The 20,160-nt window shown below is 41.7% G+C and overlaps 1 protein-coding gene across 1 annotated transcript in view; it reads right to left on the bottom strand.

Annotated features, from left to right (window-relative positions):
- Positions 1-20,160, bottom strand: part of eogt (EGF domain-specific O-linked N-acetylglucosamine (GlcNAc) transferase) — a gene marked incomplete at both ends in the record, with an annotated part of 89,986 nt that overhangs the window by 26,871 nt on the left and 42,955 nt on the right. The window lies entirely within an intron of this gene.

Consider the following 20,160-nt stretch of genomic DNA (forward strand, 5'->3'; position numbering starts at 1 on the left):
TGCACCCTGTTGGGCTCAGACAGTCACTCAAAGAAGTACTCACCACCCCTTGACTTATTTCCACATTTAATTATAATAATAAATAGTTCTGGTAAAAATGCATTTATTCTGGACTTTTGGTTTTCTTGGCAGAGTACTCTTTGGTAGAAATGATAGTTTATAAACTTGTTCAAACCTCCTGGTTCTTTTTGGCTACATTGCCATTTGCCACACATACATTGATATAATAATAATAATAATAATAATAATAATAATAATAATAATAATAATAATAATAAAATAATAATAATAATAATAATAATAATAATAAATTGTATTTGTAGCGCACGTTCCGTTCCCTAAGATCCCAAAGTGCTACAGGGTTAAAACATAGTTAAAAACATAGTATAAACAGAAAAGTAAAACAGGCCCACAAGCTTATAAAGCTTGTCAGTCTCTGTGGCGCAATTGGTTAGCGCGTTCGGCTGTTAACCGGAAGGTTGGTGGTTCAAGCCCACCCAGGGACGGCCTGCTTTTTCCGTGCCCTTCACCTTTGAAAATGCCCCCTTGTATATTTGCACCATATGACTGTTGCTATGTTCAGTACTGTGTGCCTTGTGTAGGCTACCTTGAGTATAGTTACTACCTTCTGTATCATTGCTGCTTGTGACATTTGTTTGGCACCATTTTAAATGAGACCTTGGTCTCAATGAGTTTCCACTGGATAAATAAATGTTAAATAAATAAAATAATGTATTAATAATTTATGAATGTATATACCGTACTTTTCGCACTATAAGCCGCACTGGACTATAAGCCGCAGGTGTTTTAATGTTTAATTACCATATGTAATTAGCATTGGGACACAATACTGTCTGACAAATAACAAGAATTAACTCATTTACAAGTTGTATTAAGTTTAGCAAATAAGGGAACAGATAAATAACATTTCAATGCAGTCAAAAAAGCAATATTTAGATTTTTACATTTTCGGGTTTGGTCACGTCGAGTCACATATAAGCCGCACCGTTATATAAGCCGCAGGGTCGAAAAATGGGGGAAAAAGCCGCGGCTTATAGTCCGAAAAGTACGGTATATATTTTTTTTGCTCCACTTTTTCTTCTTTTTCGTTTTTTTTCTCCTATCCCAATTTAGTCATGCCAATTCCCCCCTCCCCTGATCGTTGCTCCCATCGTGCCCCCCACTGGTCAGTCGTAGGGAGGGTTGAAGAATCTATCGCATGTCCCCTCCGATACATGCAGAGTCAGCCAGCCACATCTTTTCACCTGCCAGCGCGGACTCTCATTGGCGAGGTGTAACGTGTGGGAGGCTCACACTACCCTCGACATCTCCTGTCCTTGCTGTGCAGGCGCCCTGACCGACCTGTTGGAGTCGCTGTTTACAACGACCAGATTACCACCTACTCCCCTCCCGCTGACTCTGCCAATTGAGTCAGTATGACGGCCGGTCCAAGCCGGAGGCAACGCTGACAGCCGGATTCGATACCGGTGTCTCACGAGTTGGTGACGAGCGCTTAGACCGCTGCGCCACCCAGCCGCCCATGAATGTATATCTTTGAATGTTAGTTGATGAATAAATGTATATATGCCAACTAATACATACAGAAGGACATAGTATGTAGTATTTTAAACAGTACTGTATATTTGTATGTCATAAATATCTTGATGAAACAGTACTGTATATCTGTATGTCATAAATGTCTTGATTAATTGAAAATGGGGGACCCTGATGTAAACAAGACAAACGTATTTTCCTGGTCTGCATCCTCTTAACAATTGTTTGTATTGAGCCGTACTGTATTGTACGTACCCATTCTGCAATCTGTAGCTGTAAGCCGCAAATGCGGTCCATCCGCATATCTGGCAAGTGGCAACCCAAATTCGTCCCTGGCGCATGCACACTAGCCCAAAACCATATGGTGGTTGGAACCATCGGTAGGTGGGGTTATCCGGCACTGCAGATGCACCCTGTTGGGCTCAGACAGTCACTCAAAGAAGTACTCACCCCCTTGACTTATTTCCACATTTAATTATAATAATAAATAGTTCTGGTAAAAATGCATTTATTCTGGACTTTTGGTTTTCTTTGCAGAGTACTCTTTGGTAGAAATGATAGTTTATAAACTTGTTCAAACCTCCTGGTTCTTTTTGGCTACATTGCCATTTGCCACACATACATTGATATAATAATAATAATAATAATAATAATAATAATAATAATAATAATAATAATAATAATAATAATAATAATAATAATAATAATAATAATAATAATAATAATAATAATAATAAATTGTATTTGTAGCGCACGTTCCGTTCCCTAAGATCCCAAAGTGCTACAGGGTTAAAACATAGTTAAAAACATAGTATAAACAGAAAAGTAAAGCAGGCCCACAAGCTTATAAATCTTGTCAGTCTCTGTGGCGCAATTGGTTAGCGCGTTCGGCTGTTAACCGGAAGGTTGGTGGTTCAAGCCCACCCAGGGACGGCCTGCGTTTGCAGTGCCCTTCACCTTTGAAAATGCCCCCTTGTATATTTGCACCATATGACTGTTGCTATGTTCAGTACTGTGTGCCTTGTGTAGGCTACCTTGAGTATAGTTACTACCTTCTGTATCATTGCTGCTTGTGACATTTGTTTGGCACCATTGTAAATGAGACCTTGGTCTCAATGAGTTTCCACTGGATAAATAAATGTTAAATAAATAAAATAATGTATTAATAATTTATGAATGTATATATATATATATTCTTTTGCTCCACTTCTTCTCCTTTTTCGTTTTTTTTCTCCTATCCCAATTTAGTCATGCCAATTCCCCCCTCCCCTGATTGTTGCTCCCATGTGCCCCCCACTGGTCAGTCGTAGGGAGGGTTGAAGAATCTATCGCATGTCCCCTCCGATACATGCAGAGTCAGCCAGCCACATCTTTTCACCTGCCAGCACGGACTCTCATTGGAGAGGTGTAACGTGTGGGAGGCTCACACTACCCTCGACATCTCCTGTCCTTGCTGTGCAGGCGCCCTGACCGACCTGTAGGAGTCGCTGTTTACAACGACCAGATTACCACCTACTCCCCTCCCGCTGACTCTGCCAATTGAGTCAGTATGACGGCCGGCCCAAGCCGGAGGCAACGCTAACAGCCGGATTCGATACCGGTGTCTCACGAGTTGGTGACGAGCGCTTAGACCGCTGCGCCACCCAGCCGCCCATGAATGTATATCTTTGAATGTTAGTTGATGAATAAATGTATATATGCAAACTAATACATACAGAAGGACATAGTATGTAGTATTTTAAACAGTACTGTATATTTGTATGTCATAAATATCTTGATGAAACAGTACTGTATATCTGTATGTCATAAATGTCTTGATTAATTGAAAATGGGGGACCCTGATGTAAACAAGACAAACGTATTTTCCTGGTCTGCATCCTCTTAACAATTGTTTGTATTGAGCCGTACTGTATTGTACGTACCCATTCTGCAATCTGTAGCTGTAAGCCGCAAATGCGGTCCATCCGCATATCTGGCAAGTTGCAACCAAAATTCGTCCCTGGCGCATGCACACTAGCCCAAAACCATATGGTGGTTGGAACCATCGGTAGGTGGGGTTGTCCGGCACTGCAGATGCACCCTGTTGGGCTCAGACAGTCACTCAAAGAAGTACTCACCCCCTTGACTTATTTCCACATTTAATTATAATAATAAATAGTTCTGGTAAAAATGCATTTATTCTGGACTTTTGGTTTTCTTTGCAGAGTACTCTTTGGTAGAAATGATAGTTTATAAACTTGTTCAAACCTCCTGTTTTTTTTTGGCTACATTGCCATTTGCCACACATACATTGATATAATAATAATAATAATAATAATAATAATAATAATAATAATAATAATAATAATAATAATAATAATAATAATAATAATAATAATAATAATAAATTGTATTTGTAGCGCACGTTCTGTTCCCTAAGATCCCAAAGTGCTACAGGGTTAAAACATAGTTAAAAACATAGTATAAACAGAAAAGTAAAGCAGGCCCACAAGCTTATAAATCTTGTCAGTCTCTGTGGCGCAATTGGTTAGCGCGTTCGGCTGTTAACCGGAAGGTTGGTGGTTCAAGCCCACCCAGGGACGGCCAGCTTTTGCAGTGCCCTTCACCTTTGAAAATGCCCCCTTGTATATTTGCACAATATGACTGTTGCTATGTTCAGTACTGTGTGCCTTGTGTAGGCTACCTTGAGTATAGTTACTACCTTCTGTATCATTGCTGCTTGTGACATTTGTTTGGCACCATTGTAAATGAGACCTTGGTCTCAATGAGTTTCCACTGGATAAATAAATGTTAAATAAATAAAATAATGTATTAATAATTTATGAATGTATATATATATTTTTTTTTTTGCTCCACTTTTTCTCCTTTTTCGTTTTTTTTCTCCTATCCCAATTTAGTCATGCCAATTCCCCCCTCCCCTGATCGTTGCTCCCATGTGCCCCCCACTGGTCAGTCGTAGGGAGGGTTGAAGAATCTATCGCATGTCCCCTCCGATACATGCAGAGTCAGCCAGCCACATCTTTTCACCTGCCAGCGCGGACTCTCATTGGCGAGGTGTAACGTGTGGGAGGCTCACACAGGCTAATTTCTGCCTTGCACTATATAGTATTGTATATTAGTACACTGCACAGTATTGTATATTATATGGTAACTCAGTTACGTCTATTCTGCATCGAACATTGTACATATGTCTAAACTGAACACTGTGACCTCATTTTTTTTACTTCTAATTTTACTATGTTATTTTATTTCATACTTATCTTGTCTTGCACAGTCTCTGGAGCGTAACAGTAAGAAGCATTTTGTATAAAAGTATTGTGTACTTCTGTATGACAACTATTAAAGAAACTTGAAACTTGAGAAACTACCCTCGACATCTTCTGTCCTTGCTGTGCAGGCGCCCTGACCGACCTGTAGGAGTCGCTGTTTACAACGACCAGATTACCACCTACTCCCCTCCCGCTGACTCTGCCAATTGAGTCAGTATGACGGCCGGCCCAAGCCGGAGGCAACGCTAACAGCCGGATTCGATACCGGTGTCTCACGAGTTGGTGACGAGCGCTTAGACCGCTGCGCCACCCAGCCGCCCATGAATGTATATCTTTGAATGTTAGTTGATGAATAAATGTATATATGCGAACTAATACATACAGAAGGACATAGTATGTAGTATGTTAAACAGTACTGTATATTTGTATGTCATAAATATCTTGATGAAACAGTACTGTATATCTGTATGTCATAAATGTCTTGATTAATTGAAAATGGGGGACCCTGATGTAAACAAGACAAACGTATTTTCCTGGTCTGCATCCTCTTAACAATTGTTTGTATTGAGCCGTACTGTATTGTACGTACCCATTCTGCAATCTGTAGCTGTAAGCCGCAAGTGCGATCCATCCGCATATCTGGCAAGTGGCAACCCAAATTCGTCCCTGGCGCATGCAGACTAGCCCAAAACCATATGGTGGTTGGAACCATCGGTAGGTGGGGTTGTCCGGCACTGCAGATGCACCCTGTTGGGCTCAGACAGTCACTCAAAGAAGTACTCACCCCCTTGACTTATTTCCACATTTAATTATAATAATAAATAGTTCTGGTAAAAATGCATTTATTCTGGACTTTTGGTTTTCTTTGCAGAGTACTCTTTGGTAGAAATGATAGTTTATAAACTTGTTCAAACCTCCTGGTTCTTTTTGGCTACATTGCCATTTGCCACACATACATTGATATAATAATAATAATAATAATAATAATAATAATAATAATAATAATAATAATAATAATAATAAATAATAATAATAATAATAATAATAATAAATTGTATTTGTAGCGCACGTTCCGTTCCCTAAGATCCCAAAGTGCTACATGGTTAAAACATAGTTAAAAACATAGTAGAAACAGTAAAGTAAAGCAGGCCCACAAGCTTATAAAACTTGTCAGTCTCTGTGGCGCAATTGGTTAGCGCGTTCGGCTGTTAACCGGAAGGTTGGTGGTTCAAGCCCACCCAGGGACGGCCTGCTTTTGCAGTGCCCTTCACCTTTGAAAATGCCCCCTTGTATATTTGCACAATATGACTGTTGCTATGTTCAGTACTGTGTGCCTTGTGTAGGCTACCTTGAGTATAGTTACTACCTTCTGTATCATTGCTGCTTGTGACATTTGTTTGGCACCATTGTAAATGAGACCTTGGTCTCAATGAGTTTCCACTGGATAAATAAATGTTAAATAAATAAAATAATGTATTAATAATTTATGAATGTATATATATATTTTTTTTTTTGCTCCACTTTTTCTCCTTTTTCGTTTTTTTTCTCCTATCCCAATTTAGTCATGCCAATTCCCCCCTCCCCTGATCTTTGCTCCCATGTGCCCCCCACTGGTCAGTCGTAGGGAGGGTTGAAGAATCTATCGCATGTCCCCTCCGATACATGCAGAGTCAGCCAGCCACATCTTTTCACCTGCCAGCGCGGACTCTCATTGGCGAGGTGTAACGTGTGGGAGGCTCACACAGGCTAATTTCTGCCTTGCACTATATAGTATTGTATATTAGTACACTGCACAGTATTGTATATTATATGGTAACTCAGTTACGTCTATTCTGCATCGAACATTGTACATATGTCTAAACTGAACACTGTGACCTCATTTTTTTTACTTCTAATTTTACTATGTTATTTTATTTCATACTTATCTTGTCTTGCACAGTCTCTGGAGCGTAACAGTAAGAAGCATTTTGTATAAAAGTATTGTGTACTTCTGTATGACAACTATTAAAGAAACTTGAAACTTGAGAAACTACCCTCGACATCTTCTGTCCTTGCTGTGCAGGCGCCCTGACCGACCTGTAGGAGTCGCTGTTTACAACGACCAGATTACCACCTACTCCCCTCCCGCTGACTCTGCCAATTGAGTCAGTATGACGGCCGGCCCAAGCCGGAGGCAACGCTAACAGCCGGATTCGATACCGGTGTCTCACGAGTTGGTGACGAGCGCTTAGACCGCTGCGCCACCCAGCCGCCCATGAATGTATATCTTTGAATGTTAGTTGATGAATAAATGTATATATGCGAACTAATACATACAGAAGGACATAGTATGTAGTATGTTAAACAGTACTGTATATTTGTATGTCATAAATATCTTGATGAAACAGTACTGTATATCTGTATGTCATAAATGTCTTGATTAATTGAAAATGGGGGACCCTGATGTAAACAAGACAAACGTATTTTCCTGGTCTGCATCCTCTTAACAATTGTTTGTATTGAGCCGTACTGTATTGTACGTACCCATTCTGCAATCTGTAGCTGTAAGCCGCAAGTGCGATCCATCCGCATATCTGGCAAGTGGCAACCCAAATTCGTCCCTGGCGCATGCAGACTAGCCCAAAACCATATGGTGGTTGGAACCATCGGTAGGTGGGGTTGTCCGGCACTGCAGATGCACCCTGTTGGGCTCAGACAGTCACTCAAAGAAGTACTCACCCCCTTGACTTATTTCCACATTTAATTATAATAATAAATAGTTCTGGTAAAAATGCATTTATTCTGGACTTTTGGTTTTCTTTGCAGAGTACTCTTTGGTAGAAATGATAGTTTATAAACTTGTTCAAACCTCCTGGTTCTTTTTGGCTACATTGCCATTTGCCACACATACATTGATATAATAATAATAATAATAATAATAATAATAATAATAATAATAATAATAATAATAATAATAATAATAATAATAATAATAATAATAATAATAATAATAATAATAATAAATTGTATTTGTAGCGCACGTTCCGTTCCCTAAGATCCCAAAGTGCTACATGGTTAAAACATAGTTAAAAACATAGTAGAAACAGTAAAGTAAAGCAGGCCCACAAGCTTATAAAACTTGTCAGTCTCTGTGGCGCAATTGGTTAGCGCGTTCGGCTGTTAACCGGAAGGTTGGTGGTTCAAGCCCACCCAGGGACGGCCTGCTTTTGCAGTGCCCTTCACCTTTGAAAATGCCCCCCCCCCCCCCCCCCCCCCCCCCCCCTGTCATATGAGCCATGTATTCCTAGACAGCTGCTGCAGCCACAAGCACTACACAACTCAGAATCAGAATGGTCTTTATTGCCAAGTAGGTTTGCACATACAAGGAATTTGTTTTGGCCATCTGGTCCATCAACATTAACAGACAATTAAGGTAGAATAAAATGGAATATATAAACTAAATTAAAATAAAAGTACAATAGAATATAGGACTAGGATTTCTGTACAATTGGGCAGGATCTAGTAGAGTACATACACTAAATTAGAATACAAATACAGTGGAATAGCAGGGCTGTGCAATTGTGCAGTATTGTGCAGTAGTGTGCATCTCATACATTCGTCTAGTGGTTCCCAAAGTCGGGGTCGCGACCCAAAGGTGGGCCGCGAGCAGCCACGGGTGGGCCACGAGATGATTTAAAAAAAATATAAAAAAAAATAAAAAAATAAAACTGTTTTTTTTTTTTTTTTTTTTTATTATTATATTTTTTTTTTTTTTTCAGGCCACTGAACTTAGACGCAGGCCAGGACAGTGTTTCTAGTTGTATTCTAAAATTCTATTGTATTCTAAAATGTGACTATATGGTTTTATATTAACTTAATAAATAAAAAAAAATGAAAAATCTACTTATTTCAACGAACATTTCAAACTAAATAACAGATTATGCACATAAAACGCTGAAAACAACCGAAGCAACAATAGTATTTTAATGAGGCTATTATTATTATCATTATTATTTTGCAACAATTAGCCCTCTCATAAATAGCACATATAAATGAATAACTAACTTGAACTAACTTAATAGGATTGAAGTGATATTTGGCTTAAAAAATCGGTCGCCTGGCAAAAAAAAAAAGAAAAAAAAAAAAAACGATGATGTGCATTGGGCCGCGGCTCTCTGACGCCTTATTTTCTGGGCCCTGGCCTGAAAAGTTTGGGAACCCCACTCTAGTTCATAAAATAATTAATAATACTGCGGTGCCCCTCCTCCATTGAAACATTTTGTCCTATCGTGTTCTGAGCTGAGAACAAGGGCTTCAAGATCTGCATCAAGAGGTGACTGCAAGGTCCCTCTAAGAAACTCTGCTTCTGCCCAATCCGCCTTCTCCTTCAAGCCCATCAAAGAGTGGAACAGGCTTCCTAGTGACATAAAAAATAATATAAACTATGATCACTTTTGCTCTGTCACAAAAAATGGCTATTGAGTCACCAATGTTGCCAACACTAGGTGGTGCTGTCTGACTTCCTTGTGTATAATAGATGATTACACAAGAGACTCAGTCACTTTTACTTTGCACTTTTGAACTTGTCTTGTATCTTAAGTGTCAAGAATAGATCATTATGTTTGGCACTGTGCTATGTGTATGTGCATGTTATGTTGCATTTCCATGTGTATGTATTTTGCACTCTTTATGCTGTATGTCCTGTGTATGTTGTCTGGCATTTTACGTGTATATATATATTTTGAACTCTTGCACTGTTTGTATTTCATGTGTTTTGGAAAGACTACAGATGGAAATTTGCTTCTGCTAAATCTGGTGCAAACATATTTTCATGTAACAATGATTAATGTAAATGCACATTGTCTATAAATAAAGAAAAAATATTAGGGATGTCCGATATTATCGGCCTACCGATATTATCGGCCGATATCGGCATTAAAATGTGATATCGGAAAATATCGGTATCGGTTTTCAAAAAAAGATTTTTTTTCTTTTTTTTTTTACATTTCTATAACATTTATTTACCCAGGCAAGCAAGTAAGAACAAATTCTGATTTTATTTATTGTCAAAAGTATGCATAATGTTGTGTTAATTCCACAACAAGAGATATGTAATGTTAATTACCTGAAATAATTTTTTTGGGGGGGGTAAACCCTGCATATATCGGTATCGGTTGATATCGGTTGATATCGGTTGATATCGGTATCGGAAATTAAGAGTTGGACAATATCGGTATATCGGTATCGGTAAAAAAGCCAATATCGAGCATCCCTAAAAAATATATATATTGTGCTCTCTATGGTCATCTAGTGGTTAGGATTCAGAGCTCTCACGCCCCGGGGAATTGAACCCCGGTCTCCCGGAGCCGGGACCCTGGTATAGTTACCCTTAGACTACAATGTTACCCTCCTTAGACTACCATCTACAATCTCTCCTTAGGCTTTGTGTCCACCGGGGACGTTTTTTTTCAAGGCGGACCGCTTTGAAAAGCAAAAATATGCATGCTCAGAGCGTTTTCCTGAGTCTCGCGACTGCCGCGGCTCCGCCACTTGCTCGATGTTGATTGGTCGGTCGAAAAAAGTTACCTTGATGAGCGCCGCTCCTCTCCAAAAGTTTACCTAGTTTCAACTTTAGGCGCTGGGAGCGCTCCGCCCAAAAACGCTGGCCGCCGAGAGCGCTAAAACGCGAGGCGCGGCGCTGGGAAAAGGAGCGTGCGTGTCGCGTCTGTAGCATAGAAATTAATGACAGAAAGGAGCTGACAACTCATAAAACGTCCCTGGTCGGCGGTTAGGTGGCCGAGCGGAGATTGCGTTCGTCACCAACCCCGGAGCTGTGAGCTGGATTCGCCTGTTCGAATCCAGCTCACAGCTCCGGGGTTGTCACCAGCTTGGCTGGCCGTCTGCACTAATACAATTGGCTGTATTAGAGGGTGGGAGAAGCTGGCGGGGTGGGTCCGGGTCGTTGTAAACAGCGACTCCTACAGTTCGGTCGGGGCGCCTGCTAAGCGCGGATAGGACTTGAGGGGGATAGTGTGGTCCTCCCACACGCTACGCCCTCTCGATGAGAATCCGCGCTGCCAGGTGAAAAGAAGCGGTGATTGGCTGGACGTGTGTCGGAGGAAGCACGTGATAGCCTCCACTCTCCCAGATGATCTGACTGTGGGGGGTAGGTGCGCAGCGACCAGGAAGGGACTGGGAATTGGCATACGACTAACATTGGGATGGGAGAAAATCGGAGGAAAATGGAGAAAAAAAAAAAAAAAAAAAAAAACACGGGCCCTTAGACTACCATCTACCAGGTATTATGTTGGCCACAGAGTGGCGCTGTCTCGAGTTTGTGGTGCCGCGCCGCTGTTTCCACATTTAGGAGCACGTTTCTTTTTCAAATGTAAACTAGTCAATCATTTCTTAAACAATGTCACAACAGCAGGCATAGTGTATATTTTCAACAATACGTTTGTTTACCAATAGGTTAAAGTGTTTTGGGGTTTTTGTTGGCACTGTTTCAACATTTGGATTTACTCAGTGAAGTTGACTGAGTCGCGTTTTTTTCTGCTACAGCAGATCTATCATATAATAACGTTACATGTAAGATGGGAGTTTGCAAAGTTTACATTTGATTAGCTGTTACATTAATACATTGTGTCCTCCTATCTATATATATCACTATCTATCTGCTATGCTTTTATCTTTTACTCAGTTTATTTGATCAGGGCATATCAATCAACAGTTATACATTTATAAATGAATACAAATTAAAAACTGTAAATATGCCAACATTAGCAGGGTTGCTAGTTTTCAGTTGTAGTCCCTGGGCTAGATGTTTAAGCCAGAAAGAAACAGAAAAATAGAAGGACATTAAAGCTAATATAAAAACAATTTAAAACATATTCTGTACTCACTAGGCATTCATGCATCTATAAAAAAAAAAAAAAAAAACAGTGTACAGGGACAAATCAAAGCCCATACATGTATAAGCACTGTATAGGCAGGCAGGCAGACACACATATACATAATCATAATCAGGACAGTCAGGCTAGTGGGCAAGTATAGGGGTTGGGCAGCTGGACTGCGATGTGACTTGCTAATGGTCACAGACATTTGAGTGTGATGGGATCAGGGACGCGGCAACTGGGGGTGCGGCGGGGGCTGCAGCACCCCCTGCTGGCGGGGAGTGTAACTGCAACTGCAAGGTTGTTTTGGCTTTTATTCCAAATTTGTAACCGAGGCTACTCAATGTCACAGAGCGGAGCGGCACTGCAGATTTACCCTACTCTTGGAATTCATTGCCAGATCGTCATAGGGGCGCTGTCTCGATAATGCAGTATTATTAACAGCGTGTAGCCGACGCATGAACCGGTTGGGATTCGAATAGACGCGGCCTGGAAGCGTCAACGCGGAACTGGAAATCCGTTGGTAAAAAAAATAGACGCAGCCTGGAATCGTTTTGGGACGCTGAATTTGCAGTAAAGGAATATATGAACAAGCCAGCAGAACTATCCGAGCCCCCGGGAGGGTGGTCGAAGACCTTTTGCATGTCGGCGATCATGTATGCGGGGAACGAATTGCAGAGGGAGGGCGCGACAGGTGGGGTAAGCTGGGCTGTGATGTGTGCATCAAAACGGTTACATGTTTGTCTCGCACGCCCCGCAGAGCTGAGCGTGAGAGCGCGGAGTTGGGCAGTGCAGTGGTCTCCTCTAGTGAACGAGAGGTTTACCAGAGTGGTAAACCAATGACGTTATTATTATATCACTTATCTCAGCACCCCCTCATAACACGTTTCAGACCCTGTTGAACGCTCTGACTCAATATTGTATCCATCTGCAGAACGTCAGCCTCAGCACTCTCAGGCCCCACCCACGCTGAATGTGATTTGACCAAAGCAGAGTATACACACAGACAGTGGAGCTGTTTGCAGATAGCGAGCATTTTGACTTGTTGCGTGGTGGCGATGTCTCGCAGACAATACAACTACAGGTATAATTATATAATATATATATTTTATTATAAAAAAAAATTATATAAAATAAAAAAAGATTTAATCAAAAACGATCAATATCTCAGCACCCCCACTTCCCGCGGACTTCCCGCGGCCCTGGATGGGATGGTGTTCCAGAACGCTGCAGCGTGTCTGTGTAATATAAAGATATGTCATATAAAATGATATTACCTAGTTATTATGAATGTAATTCTGTCATTTTAATTATAATATGCATGGTGTTTTGCTTTGTACAGGAAATAATGAAGAAGTTCAACTTCTTCCCTGGAAGGATGGATGTCTCTTTCAGGAAGGGTCCATCGGGCCATCTACGGCAGGACCCCTCTCAAAAGGCAAGGAGCATCAAAGACAATCCCTCCTTGCAAGACAAGTCTGCAGCACTGATGGAGGAGATGGTGATGGCTAATCAAATACCCAGCGCTCCACCTCTCTGTCAGGGACACGGGGGAGAGGTTTGGACTGCAGTACCTTGAACCAGGCTGTGGTCCAGTTCCACTGGACTGGGACCAACACAAGTCCCTAAAGTCAACCCCTCCTCCTCCTCCTCCTCCTCCTCCTCCTCCTCCTCCTCCTCCTCCTCCCCCTGTTGCTGTAAAAGCAGAGCAGCCCTCCGTCCAGCCACGGTCTATCCCTCCTGTGGCATTTCACTTCCCCCATGCCCACCACACATCAGATAATAGAAAGGGAGACACCTCACAGGTAATCTTCATTCAACTTGATTTTTACACATTCCTGTTGTCTAACAGTGTTGTCCAGCTGTTTACCAGCTAATCGCTAATAGCAATTTGGTGTGTTTTCCAGGAGAGCTGTGACATCAGTGAGCTCTTCCCTGGCTTGGCCCCGACAGCAGCACAAACTGGCCTGCAAAGTGATGTTGGCTCTTTTATGGACACAGGTCATTCTAATTATAATGAAGTCAGACATATGTCTACAAATAACTGTTAGTTAGTAGTTGACATCTCTCCCACACATCACTTGTTGTCTAACTGTTAGTTAGTAGTTGACATCTCTCCCACACATCACTTGTTGTCTAACTGTTAGTTAGTAGTTGACATCTCTCCCACACATCACTTGTTGTCTATTTTTCACCAGTTTACTTTCTCTCAACAACAATTGATTTTTAAAATATTTGTATTTAATTTGTTTATGTTTGTGCAGGCAGTCAAACGGTCAGTGTCCCTGTCACCACTTTTCTGCCAGCCCTGGTGAATCCACCAGCTCCAGCCACACCATTGGCTGAGGGCTGCCTCCAGGAGCCCCCTGTGTCCCAGGCTGCAGTGGAGAAGATAGTGAGGGAGATGCTGGAGAAGCAGCAGGGAGCCATGCAGCAGCAGCAACAACAGCAGCAGCTCCCCAAGAGAACACGCAACTGCCTCGCCTGTGGTCAGCCAAGTCCCGGTACCTCAGGGATGGCCGCAAGTTCTGCCACAACCCCCTGAACCAGGGACCCAACAGCCCCCACCTCCACACTGGCTTCCCTGGGGTGACAGGGACATATGTTTACTGTCCTGCCAAGGTGCTTTCACTGTACCAGGCACAGGGGATGGAGAGAAAAATTAGCTGGAAGGAGTTCAAGTTGTCTGCCTTTTATGAGGCAGAAAAACAGAGGTGGGCTACTGAAAAAGGAAAAGGTACTGAAAAAGGGGAGAGAGAGAGACAGAGAGGCTGGGACTGTAGGAGCCACATCCTCCTGTACAAAGATCACTTAGTGAGGTGAAGGAACCTGACACCAACTCCGCCATCACAACCATTGAACTCCTCACTATGCATCTCTATAGCTAATGTGTTAACCTACTTATTTACCATTTGATTTTATTTACTAAAAGTATCGTTCTCCAAGAGATCCATCTAAACGGAAATATACTGATCAGTTGTGGTGTGGGTGTTTAATTTTCTATACATTTTTGTAACGTTTGTAAATTTAAAAGATGCAAACAGATTCATAACCATATCAGTTTAACCATTTCATCCATAACTACTTTTTGATTTGATTTGATTTGATATTTTTTATTTTCGTGTCTTACATACAGATGTATGCCCAGGCCATATGGGCTTACAAGACACATAACAATAAGTATATAATAATATACTTTACCAATTACTTAACAAATGACATATAGACCAAGATGGCCATAAGAAAATACAAGAAAATACAAGAAAACGTAATATAACACAAGCTGTACTCAATGTAAATAAACAGAAAAACAAGATGAATTCAAATACAATTATATAGGATACAGTGTGTTTTGTCTCAAGTGCCATGCCTTCTCCAAAAATCCTGCAAAACCAAAGATGTCCTCCACAAAAAAACAACTTAACATACAACTCTCAGACTGCTAAAACAAATCTGGATTTACAATTGGAATTTTCTCAAATAAAGCCCTCCTCAAAGCGGTGTACAAAGGGCAATAAAAAACTAAATGATATTCATCCTCCACCACTCCCAGATCACACAGAACACACAACCGCTCCTCCTCAGGTTTACCCTGGAATCTACCCACTTCCACAGCCAATGGCAGGGTGCCAGACCTCAACTGGGCACACAGAGACCTCCGTCTTCTCTTTAAGTTTAACATTACATAAGTATGTAATGTTAATGTATGTTGATCTACTAATAGATCAATGCTCCTGGCGTGCGGTGGCTCAGGAGGTAGACATGGGAAATTGTGTTTTTTACCAGTCTACATTTTGAAAGCCTCCCCCTTGAAATTAGATTTTTTTTTAGCTCAAACACTGCATTCTGATGTACTTGTATGCACCAATTTGTGCATTTTCTGCATCAATCTATGGTGGAAATGTCTTTATTTATAACTGGAAAAGACAATATTCAGGTACCTGCTGACACAAACTGAATACCTATACAATGGCTGCATTACTTTGGGCAAGGCTAGCCAGGAGCCACTGACAGCAGCACGTCTGCAAGGTTGAGATGGTGTCTCATATTAGCTATATTTCTTGAGCGGGACTGTGGGAATATTTTCAGGCTTGAGAATGTTCAGTTGACGTTGGGTTTTAATATATATTATACCTTATATAATTGGGGACATTATTTAGGTCGGTTTTTAAATATAACATTGAGTGTGTTTTAGTCCAAGGCTGAAGAGGCCCTTTTTTCCCTCCTCTGGTTAGTGGCATGGTTGTCCAAGGCCAGACACCTGTGCATTTCCTTGTTACATACATCCATGAGAACCCTGTCCATGTGGGAAAACGCACAGGTGTCTCGTATTGGATTGGTCCACAAAGACGCCATTATTTTCGTCATTATTATTGTTCAATAAATACAATACATATTGTTTGAACTCTTTTCCTGTCTCTAATATTATATATATTTCTGTTTTGACCTGATGTGTAACAAAACCTCAGGTCAAAGTATTTATGTAAGTATATTTATTTATTTACCATATGTATGGATACATATCATCATGCATCAGAGCTAGAACACACGATTGCTAAATACATTGCGTGACTTGAGATGACTATCGGCTCTTATGTCTCTCCCAGATGGCCTACCACTAGTGTCATACTGTAATAGTGTGTCATAGTGCAATATGACACTGTGAACCAACACCAGTAGTTATAACATCATTTCTAGCTACAAAGGTTAAGTCCAATATTCATATATACAGGATTTGACTTGAACTGGCTTATATTATGATGGCTGATTTGAAACAAAGGTGTTAATTCATTTCCTGACTAGATTTAGCTTCCATTGTCTTGCTCAATCGGATGATTCAAGTGGCAACAGTTTTTAAATACAGGTAACCCTGTTGGAATTAGGTTATTTAAGTGGTAGGCCTTCAATGACTTGAGTCATTCACTTGACGTTCACACAACAGGTTTACATAGCTTTCATTTCTGCCTTTATGTGGGAAGGCCAGGACAGCCTAAATGAAGAAACATGATTTAAGTTGACAAAAACATCTGCCGCAACAATCTAATGATAATCTAAATATGTGCAACAAAGTGATATTAATGTTTATTGATTCAACATAGCTGTTTATCTTTGATAATGTATGACAGGCTTTTGCCCCGAGCAGGATTCAAACACGAGAGAGCAGTTCAGCACCTTGGACAGCGTGAGAAATGCACCCATTTCATTGGCTGTCACTGTTACACCTATACACGGCTGGCCCCCGTGCCGTGTAGGGTCCCTTAGACCGGGGTTCAATTCCCCGACAGGGAGTCGCATTATGCTTTTTGAAACTGATGAAGTGGTTCGTAATAACCCTCCACAGTTGATGCGTAAACAATCTTAAGTCGCACCCAAAAACATCCCATTGATACAAGTCTCTGTGGCGCAATTGGTTAGCGCGTTCGGCTGTTAACCGAAAGGTTGGTGGTTCAAGCCCACCCAGGGACGAACAAGTTTTGCAGAAGGGCAATACTGTGCCTTTGAAAATGGCCCAAAACTCCAGTCATAAAACTATTATTAAATAGGACGGGTATTGTGATGTGTTACTAAAAAAATAACATTCAGTTATTAGGACAGAGAGACTTTGGCTCAGCTTCTTCCCCCAGGCCATCAGATTCTTGAACACTAAACTCTCCACACACACACGCACACATGAGCACACACACAACACACACACTGTATACGCTCACACACTAAGCAGTCACTTTAGCATGAACACACACACACACACACATGCTGCACACGTCCACACTCAACGGTCACCTTACACAATGGAAAAGGTCACTTTAAAAAATAAGAACGGGAGAGGTTCTTGTATAGTAAACAGAAGGATATAGCAAGCTAGCATAAGGACACATAGTATAACTGTAGATTGTATAGTATAGCATGTATAGTAGTGTACATAAGACCCAGTGCCTCATCCGTAGCTAACTGTGTATGCACTATCGCAGGACCTTAGCATGTCTTACCATGCTCTTGTAAACTTTACATATACCTGTTGTTGTTATTATTATTACTTGTATTATTGCATTGTATTATTGCACATTGTATGATTGCACAAATGTCCTATTCCTGTCTTATTACTTGTGTTGCACATCGCTGCGGGCATGACCCCCCGCATTTCACTGTATGCTTGTATGCCGTGACAAATAAAACTCTTGACTTGACTATTCCATCACTGATTTTGCTACTCTTTTACTGTATGTTGTTGTGGCCTTAATTAATCCTGCCAAAAGTAACAACAGGTTCAACTCTATCTTGTGGCAACATTGGCGAAAGAGCCTCTATGTATTTTGACTGTGTATTTTTGTTTTTACAGTTTTATATGTTTTGTATTGCATCGTTGTGCTATGTTTTATTTGTTCTATGGACCTTCCTAAGTGGACCTTCCTATGTGTGGAATAAAGTTTAATTGAAATTGTATTGAAATATGTCAATCATTGTCCAATTAGAATTAATGACTTCCAGTGCCAGTCTTACCAACACTGTGTAGTAAATACTGTAAGTCAAAAACAACAGGACAGAGACGCTGGGTTCGAGCCCAGCTCTCGGCATTGCTACCAGCTTGGCTGGTCGTTCATACTAACACAATTGGCAGTATTAGGGGGTGGGAAGCTGGTGGGTGGGGATCGGACGTTGTGAACAGCGACTCCTACAGGTCGGTTGGTGCGCCTGCGCAGCAGAATCAGGAAGCAACGGGGGCGGCGTGTCCCTCCCACGCAGACCCCCGCCGCTGAGAGATCGCGCTGTGCAGGTGAAAAGATGCGACGGCTGCCTCCTCGTGTACCGGAGGGGACACGTGATGCAAGGCTTCGTCCACATTGCAGCCGGCTTGTGGGAGGCATGGTCTAACAGCGTTCAAGACAGGGGAGGGTAGAATTGGACAATACGAAATTGGGGATGGGAGAAAAACTAAAAAATGGGGAGAAAAAGTAGATACATTTTTTTTTTTTAAACAGGACAGGACAGGCTGGGTAAGAATGGAGGCCAAGTGAGGGCAGAAGAGAAGGCGTGTGTGTGCGTGTGTGTGTGTGTGTGTGTGTGTGTGTGTGTGTGTGTGTGTGTGTGTGTGTGTGTGTGTGTGTGTGTGTGTGTGTGTGTGTGTGTGTGTTTGTTTGTGTTGGCAGCCTTCTACTGTATGAATATGAATGGCTTGCTGCTCCTAGGCTGCTTCTGCCATGTTCCTCGAGAGCTGCTTTTAAGGCAAACAAGGTCCACAGCTTGTCTAGTGGTTAGGATTCATCACCTCCTGCTGGTCTAGTGGTTAGGATTCATCACCTCCTGGTGGTCTAGTGGTTAGGATTCATCACCTTCTGGTGGTCTAGTGGTTAGGATTCATCACCTTCTGGTGGTCTAGTGGTTAGGATTCATCACCTCCTGCTGGTCTAGTGGTTAGGATTCATCACCTCCTGGTGGTCTAGTGGTTAGGATTCATCACCTCCTGGTGGTCTAGTGGTTAGGATTCATCACCTCCTGCTGGTCTAGTGGTTAGGATTCATCACCTCCTGCTGGTCTAGTGGTTAGGATTCATCACCTCCTGGTGGTCTAGTGGTTAGGATTCATCACCTCCTGCTGGTCTAGTGGTTAGGATTCATCACCTCCTGGTGGTCTAGTGGTTAGGATTCATCACCTCCTGGTGGTCTAGTGGTTAGGATTCATCATCTGCCAAGAAGAATTTCAGCGAAACATGTTTGTTGAAACATGTTTGTCCTTTTGCCAGCCTTGTATAACATGGAGGGATAGGTAACCCCTCCCTCTGTCATATGAGACATACACTCCCCGACAGGAGCCTTCTGACCAGGAATAGCAGCACACAGCTCCCTCGCGGTCTAGCTGGTTAGGATTCATCACCTCCCTGGTGGTCTAGTGGTTAGGATTCGGCGCTCTCACCGCCGCGGCCCGGGTTCGATTCCCGGTCAGGGAACACTGCTTTATGGTGCCTCACTGTATCTGCCATCAAATGTCTCTGATGTTCATGCAGCCCTGGATTTCTTCACAGAATCATATCATTTATCCATTAAGCAAAAACAAAACTATTAAAATAAGTATTAAATAATGTATTAATTATGATGGCTGCTTGTTTTCTGATGAAATCAACTGTTTGAAAAAGAGCACCCAGGGTCCTGTAAATTATCATGATGAATGTGTGTAAAGCATGACCCCTGATTTCCAAAAAAGTAAATGTCCTTAGTGGAGGGATTGGAATACGCTGAACGCTTCAGTTTACATTATTGACAAGGAAATGAGAAGGTCTGTGTGTGTGTGTGTGTGTGTGTAGGTGTGTGTGTGTGTGTGTGTGTGTGTGTGTGTGTGTGTGTGTGTGTGTGTGTGTGTGTGTGTGTGTGTGTGCATGCGTGTGTGTGTATATGCTACCTGTGTCAACAGTTTGGATTGCACTGTGGGCAGCTGCCCTGTTTACATTATTGACAAGCTATTAGCAAGTCAGA

This window comes from Notolepis coatsorum, assembly GCF_963971535.1.
Source record: "Notolepis coatsorum genome assembly, chromosome: 6".
In the NCBI taxonomy this organism is placed as follows: Eukaryota; Metazoa; Chordata; class Actinopteri; order Aulopiformes; family Paralepididae; genus Notolepis; species Notolepis coatsorum.